General features: G+C 41.3%; 1 pseudogene across 1 annotated transcript; it reads left to right on the top strand.

Moving 5' to 3' along the window:
- Positions 1–2,430: 2,430 nt before the first annotated feature.
- On the top strand, positions 2,431–5,309 carry LOC309809852 (HAUS augmin-like complex subunit 6; annotated as a pseudogene). The gene has a single exon. The product of its transcript is annotated as an HAUS augmin-like complex subunit 6 (transcript).
- Positions 5,310–7,675: the final 2,366 nt, after the last annotated feature.

Below are 7,675 nucleotides of genomic sequence, written 5' to 3'. Positions count from 1 at the left end.
TATATGTCCACATATGTTTGGGAAATTATGCATGCATTCTATTCTTGGTGATTGAAAATGCTCATGGGAATACTAGAGGCACTTTCTCCTGCAGCTAAGAAATCAGAATAACTTTGCCTAACTCAAATTTTCCTAAACTTTATTCATTTATTTAATTTCATTTGGTAGATATTAATCGAACATTTGCTATGTGCCAGGAAATGGTGTAGACATAGGAAGTGACCAATCAGATAAAAGTCCTTGTCCTATGGAATTTACGTTCTGGTGGGGAAGACAGAGAGTGCACAAATAAATAAAATAGTTAGCTGATCAGATGGTGGTAAGTGAAGTGCGATGAAGAAAAATAAAAAGGCAGGAGCACTAGGGAGGACTGTGACAGGGAGTCACAGTTTTAAGTTGAGTGGTTACCATTGAGGAGGGGTTTGAGCAAAGACCTGAAAGAGGTGAGGAATGAGTCACTGTGGGGAAAGGTATCCCAAGCAGAGGAAGCAGCAAGTGCAAAGGTCCTGAGAATGCCTGCACGTCTGGACTGTGTGAGGAAACCAAGATGGCCAGGGCTGCTGGATGACTCTAGGATGGGAAGAGCAGTAAGAGGAAAGGTCATGGAGGTGAGAGGGGTAGGGATGGGGGTCAGGTTATGGAGATCCTATCTAACCGCAAAAGTGCTTCACTGGTCATGCTGAGAAGTGTTGTCTTTGCTCAGAACCCTCCTTGGTCTCCGCACACACAAATAAAAAACAAACACACACAATGTTAAGACAAAGCAAAAACGAGGCCGGTTTCCTCGTGAGTAAAATGGGGAAAATAATATTGCCTTCCTTTCAAAGATTTTTTTTTTTTTTTTTTTTTTTTTGCATTACATGGGCTTCTCACTGCTGTGGCCTCTCCCGTTGCGGAGCACAGGCTCTGGACGCGCAGGCCCAGCAGCTATGGCTCACGGGCCTAGCTGCTCCACGGCACGTGGGATCTTCTCGGACCGGGGCACGAACCCGTGTCCCCTGTATCGGCAGGCGGACTCTCAACCACTGCGCCACCAGGGAAGCCCCAAAGATTTTTTTAACGGTAAATAAATTTTATAGAGTTGTGGGCATTTAGTTAATGCTCAGTAAATGTTAGCTCTTTGCTTTTTTTCCTCTTTCTCACTCCACCGCCCAGAAAACGTGTTGTCTGCCCACGCTACTACCATGCTGCTATAGCAATGACCACAGCAAGCAGTAAGCATGAAGTGCAGACTCAAAGGCTAGGACAGCAAGCGTTGGAGGTGGACAGATAAAAACAGACACCTTGGTGGATATAATGCCGTGGATTCCACTGATGAAAAAGATGAGAGAAACTAAAAGATCCCACACCAGAGGGTCGAGAAAGCAGACAGGGCAACAGGGATCAGGATTCTGGGCCGTAAATGTGGATGTCGGCTGCAAACAGCGAGGAAGGCACCTTGTACCCACCAGGGAGGTTTCTTGAAAGAGTGAACATTCGATGTTTTGGGGGGGGTATGTGGGAGGATGAGTGGGCCTTTTGGAAAGCCCATGTTGAAGACTAGTAGACCCCATGGGTTGAAAACATGGGGATATTTAGGTTCTGACAAAAGATTGGCAAATCACTGCTTGAGAGTTTCGGTTTCCCTATATCATAACCAACACATGATATTATCATACTTCGTTAATCTAATGGATATGGAAATATCTTTCATTGATATTTTACTTTATATTTCCCCAATTATACTGTCATTGAGCTTCTGGTCATATGTTTGTTGGAAATTAGGGTTAAATTCATTTAATTCATTGATATTTATTGAGATTACTTATATTCATATAATATTTTCACTTATTTCACTGTTGCCCTATTAATGGTTATGGGTATTGTTGCCAGGTTTCGGTATTACAAGCAATGTTTTAATGAATAATCACCTACCCATGTCATCTTGTACATATTTAGGTTTCTTTGTTGGATAAATTCCCACAAATAAAATCACTGAATCAAAAGTGTATGTATTTATAATAATTAGTAGGAAATATACTTAATTTTAATCATTTAGTCATTGTATAATACAGGAACATATTATAATCTTTAAAAAGATCAAAAGGGTAAATTGTAAAAAGTAAGTCTTCAATCAGCTTTTCCCCTCTAGCCCCCCAGTTCCTTTTCCTGGGGGCTAATACTGCTACCAGCTTATAAAGAATCCTTCAGGACTTCCCTTTGGCAGCTGTTCCGTACTCTACCCTTAGAGGCTCTATTTCCCTGCGACTTTAGAGTCTCAGGCCATTTGAGGCCATTTGAGGCGAAATGGTTCCAGGCGAGAGAGGATCAGGCAGTGGCAATGGAGGGGTCGTAGTCACGTCAGGCTGCCCGTAGGGAGAAAGCCTGGGGGCCCTCTCGGTCGCTGGGCCCTGCGCTTTCTTCCTTTGCTGGGCCCTGCCTACCGCGAAGATGAGTTCGGCCTGGGTCACCACTTTGGAGAAGGAGCATCTCTGGATGTATCTGCAGGCGCTCGGCTTCGAGCTGGGCTCAGCGACCGTAGCCTGTGGAAAGATGGTGCCGCACACGCACCTCGGAGTGAACATGTCTGACGAGTTGAACCGGAAGGCCTTTCAAATAGTTTCTTATTTTTTATTTCAAACGCTTGACCAGTCTCTCAGTGAAGAAGTTTTCAAACTTTGTTGGCCTCCATTTGACCAAAAAAGTGATACTGAATTCCGAAAACATTGCTGTGAGTGGTTAAAAAAGATTTCTGCTGAACGTGGAAGTAGCTTTCCTCAAGTTGTGGGTTCACTATTTCTTTCTCCTGGTGGTCCTAAGTTTATTCATCCGATGTATCACTTTGCAAGATTTGTTGCAATAAAATATATAAGAACCCATTCTAAAAATTCTTCTGTACATTTTCCAGAGACATTTAATGTAAAGCCACAAGATTTGCACAAGTGCATTGCCAGATGCCATGTAGCACGTAACAGATTTTTACAAATTTTGCAGAGAGAAGATTGTGTTACCTGAAAATGCCAGGAAAATGCACAGTTGTCAGTTAAACAAGCATGAAATTTGAGATCAGAATGTATAGGACAAATTTTAAAAATGGAACCCTATGATGACCAAAGTAATATACAAGAGAAAATTCAAAAGGTTTGGTCTTTGTGGGCTTCAGTGAATGAAACATTCATGTTTTTGGAAAAAGAGAAGTTGTTAGTTCAGTCCTTAGCCTTGTCAACCAATATACTTTCGATGGAACTAATGTTGCTATCAATATTCCAAGGCTCTTACCTGGCAAAATTGAGAAACAAACGTGTCAGTTGCACATAGGAAATGTTTATGAGGCTGGAAAATTGAATCTCTTAACAGTTATTCAGTTATTAAATGAAGTCTTGAAAGTAATGAAATATGAACATTGTCAGGCTGACCAAGCAAGACTGACAATAGACCTTCATTTCCTTGAAAAAGAGACCAAATTTCAGAGAGAAAGATTGTCAGATCTGAAGCATATGAGGTATAAAATAAAAGAAGATCTCACAACTATAAGACATTCTTTTGTTGAAAAACAAGAAGAATGGCATAAAATTTGGAAAGAATTTCTCGGCCTGTCTCCTTTCGGTCTAATTAAAGGTTGAACTCCAGCTGTGGATCTTTTACCACCTGTGTCTCTCCTTTCGTTTGATCCTGCCTCAGAAGATGCAGACGCGAAGAGTATTCTTTTGCAGTACGCTGCTTCACTTCAGATACACTTAAGCAACATACCCAGGAAAATGATTGCAAGAAGGGCAAGTGATATCCTGGAAACTAAATGTGATCTAGCCAAGGGCCCTGCTTTTTCCCTGTGGCAGCTCATTTCACCATCAGACAGAAACAGTGTTACACTACTTGAAAAGGACAGGAAGTTGACATCTCCTAGAGAGAAAAATGAAACAGTGTCTAAGAAAACACCAGAATTTGAAGTGGAAGACTCTTCATCCTCAAATGTTGCAAAGAGTAGTGCATTTGGAGGGTCTCTGCCAGCTAAAAAAGTGATCCATTCCAAAAAGAGCAAGATCATCTGGGAGAAGAGGTTGCAAGGGCAGTTTTATCTGATTCACCACAACCTTCTAAAGGAAAAGAAGTCATGTTAGAGGAACTAATTGACTCTCTAGTTTCTAACCCGTTCTTAACAAGGAATCAAGTTCCCTGGACTCCAGAAAACTTGATAAGTGATATTAGGAGCTCATAGAGAAAAGCTGCTAAAATAGAAGAAAACAGAAGTACAGAACCAATTCAAATGGATACTGAACATAGAGAAGTATTGCCAGAATCCTTACCTGTGGTGCATAATCAAAAAGGGTTTAACATGGCCAGTTTTTTCTCAGCAACCACTGTGTCCGATTCTAGCCATTCTCATTTGCCTGAAGAGAAAGTTGTTTCAGATTGCCTTAAGTGTGTGCTTCAGAAACCTGTGGTGACCAGTTACATAGGTAAACCAACAACACAAAATCTGTCAGATTTGTTAAGTAAGGACATGATTTGTAAGCAAGATTTCGAACGTACAGCTTTACAGAACAAGCTTTTAGAAACTAGCCAAATAGAGACATTCTCCCCTGCTGTAGGCAAAAGGAGAGATGTGATCGGTAGCTGTGAAGAAGAGTATATTAAAATATCCGACCACTCGAAAGCTTTGTACAGAGCTCTTTCCATGCATAAAAGTATGGTATGCAACTCTTTTCAGGTATCAAGTGGAATTAGTTCCAGTTTTAAAGATAGTGATTTTGGCATATTGCGTGAAACTCTTCCAGAAGAAGTTGGTCACTTACGTCTTAATAACTCCAGTAGTACAGAGGCCAATTTTAACCTGGAAGCAAACAGTCCTATGCACAGTGGCATTTTCCCAGAAGGCGTTGTGGAAGGAAGACAGACTACTCCAGAATCAGACTTTAATTTACAGGCTACTTGCAGTGGATATGAGGCTCTGAAGAAATCTCTGTCCAAGCAAAGGGAAGAAATTTGCCTCTCTAATCCTGAAACACTTGAAAGACAAACCTGAATTGAGCCTTACTTCCCAATACATGCAAATTGATATACTTAACTTTGGGGGCACTCATGATTTGCACACTGACTATACAGAACCATCTTCACACGTGTCCCTTGGTGAAAGAAAACGGTCTCTTTCACCACTAATTAGGTTTTCTCCAGTGGAACAGAGATTGAGAACCACAATACCATGTAGTCTTGGAGAACTCCTACCTCATTTAACAGTCAGTTTTGCTGAAGAAGAAATCTTGACTAAGAGCCTTGATGTAAAAGAATCTCCATCTGACTTGAAAGATGAAGCAGTAGCCCAGTCAATTTAACTATGATGAACTTAAGTTGAAGCAATGTCACAGGATAAAAACTGATTTGTAATTTAAATACACATTGGAAGTGTAACTGTTTTTCAAGGTCTAAAAAAGTCCTCAATAATGCTTTTTAGCCTTCTCTGCTGATTTTAGGTAAGGAGAGTATGTTTGGATTTTCTCTCTTTGTATGGATATGGGGATGAAATGTGAAGTATTTTGAAAGCAAACAAGTTACAAGAAGCCATTTTGGTTTCTTGCATAATCTTGTAAGCGTGAAGTAAATGGCAAAGTATTAGGTTCACTAATTCATTATGTTCTAATTTCAGTTAATTAACAAAAGGATGAGTAGTTTTTGATGTGTTTTATTAAGTGGTTAACTTAATAGCCATTGGATATACTGATCTTTCTTTTTAGGGAAATAAACAACTTTTATTGTTTCTTTTTAGAACAGCCTGGTACTAAACAAAAAAGTGAGGAAAGTAATGCTTTGGGGTGTATAATCAAAATGACAAAGTTTAAGTTTGGGAAAGCTCTAAAGAGGCTTAATGATTATTCAGGTAGGTTGATCCTGAAAAATGATATTTGATGAATAAAGTGCATGTGATGATAGTGAAGACTGGAGCAGAATGAATTTAGAAAAAAGGAAAAAGGTGGAAGATGACTAGATACTTTTGAGGGATACTAACTATAAATCCATTCAGTGGGTTGTATAGCAGTTTTATATTTAGTCTAATTTAGACTTTGAGAATTTAACTCTAGTTTTTTATTTTAACAGAAAAAATGTAAATTAAAAATTAGTCTGTGTTTGGGTTTTTTTGGAGGGGCACTGTTTTGGGGGAAGGGAGCTAAATTTTTTTTTTTTTTTATTGGAGTACAGTTGCTTTGCAATGTTGTGTTGGTTTCTGCTGCACGGTGAAGTGAATGCGCATACACACATCCCCTCCCTCTTGGACCTCCCTCCCTCCCCCCGCCATCCCACCCAACTGGGCCATCACGGAGCTCCAAGCTGAGCTCTCTGTGCTATACAGCAGGTTAAGGGAGCTAATTTTGATTGTTACTTTCCTCCTCAAAAACCATCAGTTCCCCACTGCCTACAGAACAGCTTCAAATTAACTTGAGAAAATGGAATTTGGGGTTAAATAACTTGTTCAGTGTTGCACAGCTAAGTCACTGGTGAAGCTAGGATTTGACCCTATTTTCCTTCCTTAATATACCAACAAGACCTCCTAGAAGTAACTAGAAGGCCAGGATGTAGGATATGGCTGCAGGAGTGGGCCTTCTGGACTCTACATGGGAGTCAGATGTGAGGCCTCTTGTACAGTGTCCTGTAGTCAGACCCCCCGGCCAAAGAAACGGGCTTGTCTTTAGCATCCAAGTGAATACATGCCATTGCCCTCTGCGAACCAGGAGGCTAAGCACACACCGGAAGGGTGAGAGCACCTACAACACCCCTGTGTCTAGACCCAAGTCCTAACCATCAGAACCTTGTCCAGTTTGCCAAGAAGCTGGTGAGGAGACGAGAAAACCTGAAGGGAGGAGTTCTGGAAGTGGATGGGCTTAACAGTTCATCTTGCTTCGCTCATTTTGGCTTACTTTCTCTGTGTTGCTTGTTTGATCCAAGTTTGAAGGCCAGTCTTTTTTTTGTGGGAAAAGCACATATAACTACCTTATTTGCAGCGGAAAAGAAAGAGGAAGAGAAAAGCTTCTCCTAAGGTGCCGTATTCGTTTATTAGTTAATAGAACAAATAGGGACTCTGTAAGTCTACTGGGAAGCTGTCCTGTAGTCTTAAGAAACCCAGTGTCAGTAAATCCAAAATTAACATCTAAAGGAGAAGGTATTGCTGTCGTACTAGCATCTACCAAGTGCCAGGGCTATTCCTGGATACTTAAGAATACATATTACATCACTTAAGTCTCATACCTCTGTAAGACAGTGATATTGTACCTATTCTACAGGTCATGATACCAAAGCTAGCGAGCTGAAATGACTTGTCTAAGATGGACTCGAGGAACTACCTGGGATACCTCTTAAAAAAACATGTATTCTGTGGGCCTCCCTGGTGGCGCAGTGGTTGAGAGTCCGCCTGCCGATGCAGGGGATACGGGTTCGTGCCCCGGTCTGGGAGGATCCCATATGCCGCGGAGCGGCTGGGCCCGTGAGCCATGGCCGCTGGGCCTGCGCGTCCGGAGCCTGTGCTCCGCGGCGGGAGAGGCCACAACAGTGAGAGGCCCGCATACCGCAAAAAGAAAAAAAAAAAAAAAACAAACATGTATTCTGTAGGTCTAAGATGAGAATTAGAAATCTGCATTTTACATAGCTTCCCTGGTAATTCTTAGGCCCAGTAAAAAGCTTGAGAGCCACTGCTAGGGGATACAGATTC

The sequence above is a fragment of the Mesoplodon mirus genome (assembly GCF_964341445.2).
Source record: "Mesoplodon mirus genome assembly, chromosome: 8".
Taxonomy (NCBI): Eukaryota; Metazoa; Chordata; class Mammalia; order Artiodactyla; family Ziphiidae; genus Mesoplodon; species Mesoplodon mirus.
Note: the sequence above shows the minus strand (reverse complement) of the source record. Positions and strands in the feature narration are given on the sequence as shown.